Genomic DNA, 15,231 nt, shown 5'->3' on the forward strand with positions numbered 1-15,231 from the left:
GGGGGTACATTTCAGAGCACAGAAGCCCTAAAACATTTCTCGAATCTCATGTCATTTCCCAAGTGACCTGGGAGCACACCAACTCTAGGCACAGCCGGTGCATGAGGCTGGTTACAGAACTTGACTCTCTCACAGCTGTTTGGGGAGCTGGGCTGGGAGACGGTCAGGCCTTGTTCAGGGCCTGCGTCTGATGACCCCAAGCTTCCATATCCCTGCCACTTCCTTCCTGAGGCTCTGGTCCCCATACGCTGGCTCTGAAAGGCAAACACCGAACTGGGTGACAATATCATCTCTGGGTCCAAAGACCCATCATGCACACAGAGCCAGACTAGGTAAGTGTGGTTCATCCAAATGCTTTTTTGCCCCCCTCAGTTAATTGGCCAAATTCTCTATTTGATTCACCTTGGTTTTCTCTGTTGCATTCTCTTATTTTTTTTTTTTATGTTTGTTTATTTATTTATTTTGAGAGAGAGAGAGCGAGTGCACAAGTGGGGAAGGGGCAAAGGCGGGGAGGGGGGGGCGGGAGGGAGAAAGAGAGATTCCCAAGCAGGTTCTCTGCCACCAAAGCAGAGCCCGACTCAGGGCTCGAACCCATGAACCGTGAGATCACAACATGAGTTGACGTCGGACACTTAACCAACTGAGCCACCCAGGTGCCCCTTCTCTTCTGTATTCTTAAACGTCCCACACTACTTATCAATTCTTTGGGGTCAGGCATACTCATTCAGAGTCACTCAAACACAATACTGAATTAAACTCAAAGTCATGGTTTGAGTCATGACTCAAAGTCATTAATTTCTTCCTCCTTGATTTCCATTTTTCCTTCCAAAGAAAGAAGACCAGTGCAGTTGGTCAGTCCCACAGTTGGGTGGGTCCCTGCTGCTGCTACCTCTCTTCTTCCCTATAGTCTTCTTATAAAAACCAAAGACACTGAACTCTTGTCCCTTCCACTCCTTCTGACTCTTTGGCCCAGTGCAATCTGGCTTTCGTAACATTGACACTGCTGTTGTTAAGGTTGCTGCTGGCCTCTTAACCAAATCCAATGTCGTGTCTCAGGTGTCTTCCCTCACAAACCCTTACATTCTGCCCTCCCCCCTTTCTGCTAGTTTTTATACTTCCCTCTCCTACCACTGGTGTTCTCTCGCCCACCCCCCGGGCTGGTCAGCAGCCACATGGTGATCACTCTCATCTCTGTGGTTACCCTCAATGTTTCTCCTGAACCCCTTGCCCCTCATTTCCAGCTGCCTCCTCTACATCTTGCCACAGGCAGCCCCATCCCACACACACTCATCAAAACCCAGCACCGCTCCAGTTTCCTAATATCCTACATAGCAGCATTCTTTTGCAAGTGAAAGGGAACACTTTTAACAATTATATTGGATGTGATGGTTAATTTTAAGTGTCAACTTGCCTAGGGCATTGGGTTCCCAAATATTTGCTCAACATTATTATTCTGGGTGTTTGGGGATGAGATTAACATTTGAATTGGTAGATCTGAGTAGAGCAGATTGCCTTCCCTCAATTAGGTGGGCCCTATCCAATCAGTTGAAGGCCTGAATAGAACAAAAAGGCCAGTGAGAAAAATCCTTCCTGCCGGATGACCTTTGGAGTGGGACACAGGCTTTCTTCCTGACTTTGGACTCAGAATGAAACAACAGCTCTTCTGGGGGCTTGCGTCTGTCAGCCTTTGCATGGAAACAATAGCACTGGCTCTCCTGGTTCTCCAGCTTGTTGACTCACCCGCCTCCATAATCATGTGTCCACACACACACACACACACACACACACACACACACACACACACACCTTATTGGTTCTGTTTCTCTGGAGAACCCTAATATACCAGACAACCAATGCAGACCATGAATATGGTCACCCTGACTATTCTACAAAACCTGGGGATAGTTTTTGGTTTCTTCTTTCCTTCCCTCACCTTCAAATCTGATGGAGGAACCAAGGCCTGTCATCCTAACTCTGACTCATATCTCAAATCGCTGCCCTAGTGTGTTCTCCTTATTGCTGCCCTGGACCTCTACAGAGACCCTTAACTGACCTCTTACCTCAACCCTTCCTCAGTCCAGCCCATCCTTCACGCTACTGATGGTGTCATCAAAAGCTCTGGTGGCTCCCCAATGCTTGCAGAACAAAACCTGCCTGCTCAGTGGGCAATAAGTCCCTGGCCTGCTCCTGCCATCTCCAGCCACCTGCCCCCAGCCGCCAATAAAACCCTCCCTCCACGTGCCAGTCACCCCACATTATTCTGAGTGTCTCACTGTTCACACCTCTGAGCTTTTGGCAAAAGGCTGCTTCTGCCCGGGGCTGGAACACCATCCTGGGCACCTTTGGCTCGTGGCCCATGCTGGCCAGGAGTCCTAGGGGGCCTCCCCTCTCCCCAGGTGCATCTGGAGGCTGTACAGCCATCACAGTGTGCATAAGAGAGACAGACGCTAAGACCCTTATAGCGGCCTCTGCTATTTCTGGAGATCCAGGGCAAGGGCAGGGTATCCGAAGCCACAGCAGTAGCAAGTGATTAGGCCACTCCTCAGTCCCCAAGGGGTATCCAAAGGGAACCTGCCAGAGGACTTGCTCAAGGACAGCCTCAGGCACGATCTCCATACTCCTGCTCTCTGCTTTCAGGGTCCCTGGGAAACCCTAGGGTGGCCACGTGTCACCCATGTATTCTTCTGCAGTTTGTTCTCTGTTGCTTTTGGCAACATCTTGGGGGGAAAACCTTTCTGGGAGACTTCGAGCCTGGACCTTTAACAAGTCCTTGAGGGAAGTGCCCTGGAACCACCTGCATCTGTACCGGAGACCGAGGCACACAAGGTCTTGCAAGCCACAGCTTCTGACCCTGCGGACTGCTTTCTCCCTCCCGCCATGCGGCCCGTTGGAGGCCTAGGGGAACGGATGGAGTGGCTTAGGAGAGGAAGTCCTGAGCCCACAGCACAGCCTTCTTAGGTTTGACAACAACCGCTTCTACTTGCCCTGATCGCTTAGGCTGCTTTTTGGTTACGGCCAAAGCCTATCTTCCGGTACTTAGGACCGCTGTCAAGACACATGGATACCAGTGGAGTCATTTGTCCCCCACTTTACAACGTCCTCTCGTACCAACCAGGGAGGTATCAATGGCAGACTCTTCAGCAGGTTGGCTCTGTGGCCCAAGCTCATGTGCTCCATAATCACAAACGCACAGAACATGCTCTTTGCTTTAATGCTTGCACTGAGTGGCCACAGGGGTGGGGAATCCAGAGGGTTCGCCTGAGGGCCTTCTGGTATTACAGTTCGCTTTTATGGTGGGTTTTAGGGGCTTAAACAATCCTACTGATATTATTAGAAGTAAATTTTATAAGCATTGGCTTTGGAAAACACACACACACACACACCCCAGAAATAATTCTGTAAGTAGTTGAAAACCAAAATAATGCTCTCGAGTGTATGTTCAGCTACTACACAGTAACTGTAAAAGTAAACCACAAAGAGACTGATTAGAAATGGCAGAAAGGTCATTGGCAGGGAAGATCTCAGCAGACCTGTTGGGGGCCTGTCACAGTAGATGTGATAACTGAGGGTGAGCAAAGGCGTAGAAATTACAAAACCCCCAAATCCCAGCAGAACTACTTCTACATCCTTAGCATGGAGGACGGTCTGCCATTTGGATGGACTCGTTCTACCCAGCAAAGGCTGAGGTGATCCTGAGCCTCCTGAAGGCAAGACAGATGATTATTACTTTTACATCTGTATCTGTGGAACAGATCACACAGCACATTATTTGCATCTGTTTGTTACATGACCACTAAAACGTCTTTCAAACAGGTTTTAACAAACGGCCAGGCCCTAATCTGAACTTCAGAGACAAGGTTTCTTTAAATGATGAATCAGGGGGCGACTGGGTGGCTCAGTGGGTTGAGCATCAGATTCTGTTTTGGCTCAGGTCATGATCTCACGGTTCTTGAGTTCGAGCCCTGTGTCAGGCTCTGTGCTGACAGTGCAGAGCCTGCTTGGGATTCCCTCCCCCCCCCCTCTCCCCCTCTCCCTGCTCCTCCCCTGCTCACACACATTCTCTCTCTCAAAATAAATAAATAAGCTTTAACAAAAAAATGATGAATCAGAAACATCAATCTCTCTTCTGTTTAAATTCCAGGCTACTGCACACGGCAGTGCTGATTCCTCGTAAGCACTAGAGAGTCATTAGCCATTATCTAGAGAGTCATTAGCCATTACCATCATTTCTTCTTGTTTATGCTATTATCACACTGTGGACAGAGCAGTGATGGCCTTAATGAACGAGGGTGAGTTTGCAAGGCCTGCCCTCCGGGGACGTCTTAGTTCCAGGTGTGGTCCTGGAGTGGAGAAGCGAGATAATCCTGCCATTTGGGTGAGCCCTGAGAGGTCTGCAGGGGTGCACCGGTCCTCTGTGAGCCCCCTCCCTCACTCTCCCCCCAAGGCGCGTGTGGTGCTCAGGGGCACTCTCTGCCCCCCCCTTTCATCCCCGGTCAACATCCCACACCGCCTGTCCATTGTTCAGAAAGAATGAATCAAGCCGCGACTTGAGGCTTGGATTCATCTTGAAAAATTGTGTGGTTCTAAGGGTCTCCATCCAAGTTTTTTTTTCCCCAAAAGATTATTGTCCAAGGAAAAAAGAAAATAAAATGGCTAAAGCTCACAAATTTTTAGTCTCCATTATCCCACGGCTCTCTTTACCCCCTTGAGACGCAATTTTCAATAGTAAACTGGGCTGAAGTTTGAGGGCAAGGCCTAGAGAAGCTGTTTAATTCCTACCACCACAGACAAACTGGGATTCTTTCACAATTTCCCCTCAGGCTGGCCTTCTGCTTCATGGGGCCAAACCACTGAAAGAATACATGAATGCAAAAAATTCACCTTGCAGCAGCAAACACAAGTTTTTCTACAAATTCCCAAGCAAACCCACCCCAAAGATAATAAAAATGAGCGTGGGGTTTGCTGGGCTTGTTAGAGGCTGGCTGCCTAATTTTCTTCAGGGCCTGAAAAGGTTTACATGGAAAGGAGGGGGGGGGGGCGGACCCTGACTGACACAGCAGTTCAGGAAAATCAACACAGGCCCACAGGACACTAATTAGTCTGCAGTGAGCTCACCCCTCATTCCACAAATACTCGCTGTGCATCTAGCGTGCTCAAGCCCTGCGCGAGGTGATGTGGGGGACACAAAGCCAATGTGGTTTGGGAGGAGGCCACAGCCCAGTAGGGAAGAGAGGACTTGCGCCCCAAGTGATGAATGCTATGGAGTGTGCAAGTGGGTAGTGAAGGCTAAAAGGTAGGATGTGACCTAGACTTTGAAAAATGGAGATCAAATTGCCACCTGGACAATTTACACAGAGCAGGGCTCTATTCTAGACTAATGTATTAATAAATAAGCAAAAGTTCTGAACCGAAAGGATCTAGGGCAATGTGTTCCTAAAGACAATATGGAGGAAGTCTCACAGGTCAGTGGTCATTACCCTTTGGGAAAAGATGGACAGGCACACAGGGTGGCCCACCCCTACAATCTGTGAGGCCCAGGACAAGATATAGATGGAAGCCCATATGCTGACATATTTAAAAGTTATAGGGGTGCCTGGGTGGCTCAGTCAGTTACGTGTCCAACTCAATTTCAGCACAGGTCATGATCTCCCAGTTCATGGGATTGAGCCCCACGTCAGATTCTGCACTAATAGCACAGAGCCTGCTTGGGATTCTCTCTCTCTCCCTCTATCTCTGCCCCTCCCCAACTCGTGCTCACTCAAGCTTGTGCTCTCAATAAAATAAAATAAACTTAAAAAAAATAAATAAAAGTTATAGCTCAAGCTAACAAAATGTTATATGCATTCTACCTTCCTACCTTGACAAATATCTTCCCAGTGTATTTGAGCCCCTAGTCTCAAATTAAGAATTCCTAGAGTTTCAAGTTCCAGACCAGAAAGTGGTGCCGGTGGGAGAGTCTGACCTGGCACCCTCTCCTTTCTGCCCTGTCCTCAGTTCCATCCTGTATCATGAGGTCTTGGGACCACACATGGGAATGCCCAGGACACCTCAGCCCCAGACAAACAAAGAGCCCCTAGGCCCCCCCTCAGTCTAGGAATGTGCACACCAGGGGCTCAGCTCACACCCAGCAGGATGGACCAGAGGCAGTCTCAAAATCCCACTTCTCGGCTTCTGGGCTCCATGGATGCTCTAGTCTGAGGGGAAGGGAAGAAGGAGGGTGAAAGAGCCGGCTTGGTAAAGCGGGGGTCCATGCAGAGGCTCCTCTAGCTCAGGCCTAAGGGGGACACTGTGTACAGAGAAGGACTGGGTTCCTCAGACTGTGAGGCACAGTGTCGTGTGGCTTTGAATACGATGATGCTGGAGGCTAACCTTTATCCCAGATGATGAATACAACATGCGATCAGTTTTCACTTAATCTTCTTGTCAAGCCTATGAGCTCGGTGTTATTGTTCCCATTTCACATATGAGGAAACTGAGATTAGAGACGTTTTAATTTAACCAAGGCCACCCAGCTAGGAGTGGTAGAGCTGGGATTTGAATGCTATACTGAGTCTCGTGGCTGAAAAATTCTCGGGAAAATATTTTCCTGATCGTGAATCATGGAATCAGAGGCAGAAGGAACCATGAAATTCATTATGTCAGATCTTCCCAATGGTGATTTGCTGGTGGACAGCAGCCGAGGAGGAATCCAGGGTTTGTCCTGCCTGCCGAGAGCCATTCCCACCGCACAGCAGGCTCCAGCTCCGGGGGAAGCCACTTGGGGCTGGGCAGGTGGCCAGGGCATGTGTGGCTGGGAAGGTGACCTCACTCCAAGCAGGGCCCTGGGAGCTGTTTCCTATAGCTGCTGCCTTTGGTGTTTCCTCCAAATCCCAAGAGCAAAGTGGCCCATGGCGGTGGGGAAGCCCCAGAGTATGGCTGAGGGCGACTTCATTCTGTTTCCAAACAACAAGGCAGGAGCTCGGACACCCATGCCACCCAGGGCAGTCAGAGAGGCCCACAGGCCAGGCCTTGAAGGGCTGGAAGGGAATCTTTTTTCTTTCTTTTTAAAATTTTGATTAAAAAAAAAACCTTTTTGGGGCACCTGGGTGGATCAGTCGGTTAAGTGTCCGACTTCAGCTCAGGTCATGACCCACGGTTTCAAGCCCCGTGTCGGGCTCTGTGCTGACAGTTCAGAGCCTGGAGCCTGCTTCAGATTCTGTGTCTCCCTCTCTCTCAAAAATAAGCATTAAAAAAAAAAAATTTAAATGTCTCCCTCTCTCTCAAAAATAAGCATTAAAAAAATTTTTTTAAATGGAGGTATAAAATTTATATAGAAGTACACAAATCCTGTACATAGCCCAGTAAACTTTTAATACATACATATTACTTAACTACCACCCAGACCAAGATACAGACTCTTTAAAAAAAACCCTGTGCCCAACGCGGGGCTCGAACTCCCAACCTGGAGATCAAGAGTTCCATACTCTAATGTATGAGCTAGCCAGGCGCTCCAAGATAGAGAACGTTTTAAAAATTGATTATAAATTGAAGATGTGACACATGAACACATTCTCTTTGTGAAGCATTAATACAGGACATGTGAGCCGACCCTCCTTTTGACCCCCTCTACTAGTAACTCCCATAGGCACACAAGGCCCCACTGTTACAATTCTGTGTGTCCGGAAGCTGGGGCTTCCCCCTCAGCATTCCCAGGCCTTCAGGCAGAGACGCAGCCTGACCAAACAGGTTTGGGGTCTTTCTCCTCAAACATTCTCTTCTGCCCACGCCCTACCCCCATCCAATTCCTGCAACAGATAAAGGGTCTGTAGATTTGCACCCCCACTCCCGCTGCGGATAGTACGCTTCCCCATGAGGAGTGCTGTGGGCCAAGTTAGGGTTGCAGGGAGCTCTCTCCATTCTCTCAATTTAAACTAATTCCGACCCCCTAAAGATTGGCAGGCTCAAATAAAGAGTGACCTTCAGGTGCCTGGGCTGCTGGGCCTACACAAGGTAGAGGACTGTAGGGACGCCCAGCTCCTGAGGCAGGGGCACACCAAAGCCAGAAACTGCCCAAACTGGTTACATTCCAGCAAGATTAGCACAAGGCCTGGGCCTGCTCCTGAGCCCACCCCTCCCTCCACTCCTAGACCATGAATAGGATTTTAACTATTTCCCTCCTACTTGCTGTCCAGCTTCACTTGCTGACAATGCTCCCTGCTGTTTGCACATTAACCTCCCATTTGCCAGGCAGCGGCTCAGGGGCTGTGGATTAACACCCACCAACCCAGACAATGGTCTCCGGGGAGGGATGCGAGGGGCTCAGACAAAGGCTCCAGGCGCCAGGCCCAGTCAATCACTGCCCACGAGGGCAGGGGCTCCCAGACTCTTCCCCATGCAGGACTACTGAGGGCTGAGCGCGCTTCCCTAGCAAGGGCCTAAGGAATGGGGGAAGGATCCCCACTGGGTCGAATCTGGATGTCATGGCCCTGCGGTGACTGCATTCAGGCCTGCAGGGACCAGGGGCTAACGTGCTAGGATGGGGTGCCTTTGGGCAGGCCTGGCAGACCCAGCCCCCCAAGTTAGATTTCCTCCTTTCTCCAGGTAAAACTGAGCTCTCAGGGGATACAGCAGGACACAGATGCCTCTGGCCCTGACCCTGAGGCTTCCTGGGAAAGCTGCCGGTTCTCTTGGCAAGTCCTGACTGAAGCAACTTTCGGATGTGACTCTGCGTCGATGCCATTTTCTTACCCTCGTGTGCAGGTGTACACGCATGTGCATGAGCCTGGAAAGGCAGCAGCAGGTCAGAAGGGGAAGAGGAGAGAACAGGAAGTATCTGGTATGGAAATGGCCCTTTAACATCCTAAACCACTGCCTTCTCAGCCCCAGCTGGGCTGCAGGATAAAGGCCTGGGCATTAGTATTTTACAAATCTCCTCCAGGTAATTCTAATGCAACTTTGTCCTAAAACAGCCTCTCAAAGCGAATGTTCGTATGAATCAGCCTGGATCTTGTTAAAATGCAGATTCTGAGTCAAGAGGTCTGGGATGGGGCCTTAGATGCTGCATTTCTAACAAGCCCTGGGTCGAGGACCAAGTTTGTGCGCTAGGCACTAGATCCAGCACGTTCATCAGGAGGCCGAACCCTCTGGATCCTCTTCAGTGTCAACTCTTCTGTCAAGGCAGCTAGTCCTAGCTGTCCACACCTCTGTTGGAGTCCTTCCTTATATTGATAGGACCCCTCCACCTCCACATCCCCCAGACCACAATCCCTCTTCTCCCTCTCAGCCCCTCTTCTCTTGAGCTACAAGAAAACTTTCTGGTTTCCCCTCCTGTTTTTCCCTCCTAGTCTGGGCCATTTCTCTGATCCTCATTTTATTCACAGAACTAATACCAAACAGGGAGTGGGTGGGGGCAGGATGCAAACTGGTAAGGCTATTGGGGGCAGGGCTGGGAATAAAGCCCCCAGTGGAAACAGAAACCAGAGTTCCAGCCCTGAGGCAGTTAACATCCAAGAAACTTAAGGACAATTAAAAAGCAACAACCACAATTAATACGGTTTACACAAGCAAAACTCATTAGAGTGTGGGTTGGGTGGGGTGCTGGAGTTTACCTTTACTGAGCAAACCCTTTCTTTACATATAGGACAAATTAAGCCAACAAAGACTGCAACAGGGATATTTACAAGGCTGTGCATTCCAGATGCGGGTGACAACACAGCTGACCTGTAATGGACACAGGTCTTTGCTCAGACAGCCTTGGCCAGGCTGGCTTTAATTCCTGGTGAAGTTCAAATGCAACCTACCTGTGCTCCTTCAGAAAGGTTTTATTATTCAGAAGCCTCCTCGTTTACACTGACACCCACTCCAAGTCTGAATTAACTGTGTTTCGAGACAGCACCCCGGGGGCCCCTGTGCTGTTAAGGGAATCTCTTCACGGTCATTGCTGCAGAGATTTGAGCAGGACTTACGGTCTGCAGTGGCAGCAAATCTACAAATGATGGTCTCCAATGAGATGATATAAGAACAACCTCAAGGGGCGCCTGGGTGGCTCAGTCGGTTAAGCATCCAGTCATGGTCATTTGGCTCAGGTCATGATCTCACAATTTGTGAGTTCGAGCCCCAGGCTGGGGTCCGTGCTGACAGCTTGGAGCCTGGAGCCTGCTTCGGATTCTGTGTCTCCTTCTCTCTCTGCCTCTCCCTGCTCGTGCTCTGTCTCTCTCTCTCAAAAATGAATAAACACTAAAAATAAAAACAAAACAAACCAACAACCTCAAATAAAGCACTCGTCCCACTGCCCTGTGCTCAGTGGGGCTTTCTGCCCTTTGCTGGGCCTAGTGTTTCTAATGTCTAAACTGTCCCAAAGACTCAAGGGTTCTTACTGCTATTCCCTGCCCCAAACCCCAGAAGGTCATAGACTACAGCAGGGTCTGGCCTAGCTAGGACTGAATCCTGACCATACCTCTTATTAGTTGTGTTACCTCGATCTAAAGTTACCCTGTCGGGGCGCTTGGCTGGCTCAGGGAGTAGAGCATGCAAGTCTGATCTCAGGGTTGTGAATACAGTACGAGCCCCATGGTAGGTGTGGAGACTACTTTAAAAAAAAAAAAAAAAAGTTACCCTTTTTGAGTCTCGGTTCCCACTTGTTAAAAAGGTATTAGTATCACTTAGTTCATAAGGCTGTATTGAGGTTTAACTGAGTTAATGTTTAGCAAGTATAGGGACTGGACTAGGTAGGCCCTTACAATGGTAATAAAAAGAGGACATTTCTTAAGGCAGTAGAGATGGTCTAACACCCCTCCTTTTTTTTTTTTTAATTTTTAAAAAATGTTTATTTATTTTTGAGAGACAGAGCATGAGTAGAGGAGGAGCAGAGAGAGAGGGAGACACAGAATCTGAAGCAGGCTCCAGGCTCTGAGCTGTCAGCACAGAGCCCGACGTGGGGCTTGTACTCACAAACTGCAAGATCATGACCTAAGCCAAAGTCGGATGCTCAACTGACTGAGCCACCCAGGCGCCCCTAACACTCCTCCTTCTTTCAGAGATGTCTCTCTTGAGACACTGACTTTTCTCTGCCCGACAGTCAGTTCAGCTACTAGTCTAGTTCCCTTGATATTGGCCTGGCAGACAGAAAGCTCCCCCACGGAGTAAGTCAGACAGAAAGCTCCCCCACGGAGTAAGTCAGACAGAAAGCTCCCCCACGGAGTAAGTCACGGTCTTACTTATCTTTGAATCTCCTGTGATGCTCAACCCAATGCTGGCAATCCATAGGAACCTGGTTGGTATGTGCACTGATTTTCCACATGAACAGGACAAAGCATGGATGCCACACCAGGTGGGTCCAGTGACAGTGCAAACCAGCCTCCCACCCATCGTAAGTAGGTTCCGTTTCTGTCCTCAGGAACAATGGTAAAACAGGAATTACATTTCTGACCTGGTGCCAAACTCCTCATGAAAATGACCACCAACACCCCCCCCCCCCCGCCTTTTTTTTTTTTTTTTTTTTAATGAAACACTACACCGTATGTCTGCCACACAATGAGTAATCTCAAACCCCTGCGGTTTCGGGGGCCTTCTGATTCTTCTTTGGAAACACGATCCCTCATGTTTATACTCAATGTGACACAGGCTCAGAATGTGCTGTTCAACAGTCTCACTGCACTGTCCATATGTCCTACCTTGTTTTTAAGGAAATTGGTCATGAGGTCAGGGACCACCCCTTCCAGGCCATGACAGTTATGGTCTCTCTTGGGGGGGGTGGCGTAGCTCTAATTTTAGGCCTTATGAAAAACTGCTGTGCTGTTTCCCCAGCCTTAATTTCCTATAGTTATGTGATGAAGATCAAGTTTTTACGTTTTCTGAGGTTTTAAAATCAGAAAGTACTGCTCCCTTGGGCTCTCATCTCTTCAACCCTAGAAGGTTAGCCTGCACTTTGCGCCCCAAGAGCGGTGGGACTAAGCTCTGGGACGAGCCTCACCATGAAGCTGGGTACGAGCGGCTGAGTCCAGGCTAGGGCTCCCCAGGTAGGGGTGGGCCTGGGCAAAGGCCCAGGGTTCCGGGCGGAGCTTCTGGTGTGGGCTGCTCAGGAACCACACGCTTATTCAGATGACACTGTTTGTATGCAGATGTTTCTGGAACTCCTCTCCATTACACACAACACTCTTCCATGGACTTCTTCCTCTTGGTTCGGTTCAGCCTATCCCTCCCTGGAGCCAGGGACTCCCCAGGCTCCCAGGGAAGAGAAGTACGTGGCATGGGCCTCTTTTGGAAGGTTCGTGCCAAGGCGCCACACGGAGGCTCGGATTAAGGTGTAACGGGAAGGAGACCGGGAGCACACAAGCATTTGTGTTGTGTGCGGGAGAGCTGTCTTCACGTTATGAAAAGGGTTTAACTGCCTGCAATAGCGTATGCGAATTGTCTACGAGTCCTGACACCGCTCAGGGGCCAGTCCCCACAGCTGCCAGTTCAGGTCCGTGGCTACAGCCTCAACAGAAGGATTGAGTGTTTCTCAACTGAGAACCACTGGGAAGCCAGAGGTGCAGGGGAATCTGTATATGTTGTGGGAGGACAGATCTGGGGCTCCTGGGTGCTCCTGGGTGACCATGTGGTCCCTCAGTCCATTCTGTTATACCTACCTCTTCAGCCTTCCTGTTTCTCCCTCCCTTTCCCCTCCGAACACGTACACAACATCTCCAACAGGGAAACTGCTAGAGTCTCTCTCAAATGCAATCTGAATGAGAATGAGAAACGGTCAGCTGGTTTAAGGAGTAGCAGAACATAGCTCCTTATCGTGACATTTTCTGAAACAGGGAGCCGTCAAGAAGCAGAGACTCACAAGAGTGATCTTAGACGTGAGGGAGGGGGATCTAACACACAGCTGTTGTCTGATCCTCTCCTCATTAACCCTTCTGTCTGGCTGGTCCCTTATGAAGTGCTGAGGCCGGGCCCAGAGACTTGGGCTTGGTCACTTCACCCAACCGGCTGTGTGACCTTAGGCAGGTCCCGCCCCTCATTGAGTACAGCTGCTAAAAAAGCCTTTACTGAAACAATCATGTATTAAGCACCCACTGTTTATATTATATACTGTGCACAGTAAAACGCAGAGGCTTTTTATTTCTTTCCTACAAGACCTCTCTTTGTGTAGAACAGTACTGGTTATCCCTCTAGACAATACCCAGATATGGGTCATTAAGGGGGGCAATGACCTACCCACTTGATACACTGACCTATTCTTGGTTATTTCAAAACATTATTCAGGCAGCATGATAATTGCTTAATTTTTCTTTCCACTCCTAAATTGTTAAATTAGACCAAAACCCCAAAACAAACAAACCACACCAACCTCCTACACACAAAGCAGGACCCTGATGCTAACTAACATCTGTCTCACTCCTGCAGTGGGGCTGGTTGAGCTCTCTCCCCCTACCGGTGGCCTCAGGCCATGTTCTTGGCATTTGGTCCCTAATTTAGCTGCTCTTGAGAATCGGGCTGTTCGTCGTTATTTCTTTACCGCCTTCCCGTTGCTCAGTCGGAACTCAAACTATCCTCCGGAGCCTCTTGTTTCTACTTTCCTTTTCCCGAAAACTCTTTCAATAATTCTTTTTTTTCCTTAATGTTTATTTATTTTGAGAGAGAGAGAGAAAGCACAATCAGGGGAGGGTGGGGAGTGAGGAGCATCCCAAGCAGGCTCCGTTCGCAGAATGGAACCTAGAGCAGGGCTCGAACCCACAAACCGTGAGGTCATGACCTGAGCCGAAATCAAGAGTCAGAAGCTTAACACAGCCAACCAGGTGCCCCTCAAAGGTTCTGTTCCCTAGACGTGCCTGATTCCCTGCATTCAGGATTTCCCTTGGAGGGGACAACACAACTTGGGGGCTTGTACAAAACAGTGTAATACAAATTACACAGGTTTATTAAAAGTCCTGATTTTGAACCAGTCTATGTTCAGGATCTTCTCACTGAGTTCTTTTTAAGAAGGCCCAATTACTAGTTCCTCTGTGAGGTAGGGGGAGACGGCCTCCCCGCTATCACAGACGTCTCCTGAAGGTGGGCTAGAGACAGCCAGCACTGGTATATTAGCGGTTCCTAACTCTGTTCAGCGCTGCCGCCATAGCTCGAAATTGGTCACGGTGGGGGTGTTTACACCATGGAAAACGGGAAATCGATGAACACTACACATCAGGACACGTTCCACCACATAAAAACAACAGTAACATTTAACTTTCTCCTCTGTCTAGCACTGTCCTGTCTTTACACACGCAAACTCGCTTAATCCTCATACCCAAGAGAACTATTATCATCTCCTTTTCACAGTTGAGGAAACTGAGGGCTCTTCCCCACCCCGTGAGTTTCCTACTGTCCTCTGAAAAGGCCTGGGTGGAGGCCCATGTGCAAAACACTGAAGAAAACACTCCACCAGAGTTCAGACTCAGGAGCAAATCATTTCATGGAAGCTTTGTTTCAGGAAGGGTTCTTGGAAGTGACAAAAATTACGTAAACTCTGAGGAGGGTTCTAGAGACCCCAGGGAACACTGTTAAGTGGCAGTTCAGGCCAGCTTAAGGAAGAGGGGGTTTTTACATGGGCTCCTTGTAACAAACCCCCTTCTCCTGGCACACTCTGTCAAAGCCAGGGAACCCCCTTCCTCTTCTGGAGGGGAGAAAAGGAAGGAGGCACAGTGTACAATTATGAGAGAACAAATACATCCTTAGATTCTCACAGCAAACCAACCAGGGAAAAACCCAGCCCTCAAACCAGCAAGAAGCTGGATGTCAAACACCCCAAAGAGCCTCTGCTCACCCTTGCAAGGGTAACTGCACAAGAAACAGGGCACATCACGGGACAGAGAGGGGCCACTTTTTCCCAGCAGTCATGCAGGCATAGTGGCTGATCCTCCTGGATTCCCAGTTGGAAATTTTGGAGGGAACAGCTTTCTGCCTTCAGCATCCAAAGAAAGAAACTGCAATTAATGAATAACCAAAATTAAATGTCTTAATGCTGCTTCATACGATGAAAATAGTTATATCCTGCGAACAATCAGACATTAGGCTGGGCCTTTCCTTATGATACTTCGGAGAGATAGAAAATCAAGTCCACTCCCCTTTTCCCTACTTCCTCTTTTTTTTTTTTTTTGTCCAGGGAATGAGTCAAGTCAGTCAACAAATATTTATGGAGAGCCCACAGGATTGCAGAGTCTGGGAGGAGACACGGGTTGCTGGAAGAAGCCCAGGATAGTTCTCACTTGAGACAGTAAAAGGAAA

At 49.0% G+C, this 15,231-nt stretch overlaps 1 protein-coding gene across 1 annotated transcript in view; it reads right to left on the reverse strand.

Moving 5' to 3' along the window:
- The window catches only part of TCF7L1 (transcription factor 7 like 1), a 159,673-nt gene that overhangs the window by 39,059 nt on the left and 105,383 nt on the right, over window positions 1-15,231 (reverse strand). The window lies entirely within an intron of this gene.

Source organism: Herpailurus yagouaroundi, unplaced genomic scaffold, assembly GCF_014898765.1.
Source record: "Herpailurus yagouaroundi ecotype Mexico unplaced genomic scaffold, PumYag 221, whole genome shotgun sequence".
Lineage (NCBI taxonomy): Eukaryota > Metazoa > Chordata > Mammalia > Carnivora > Felidae > Herpailurus > Herpailurus yagouaroundi.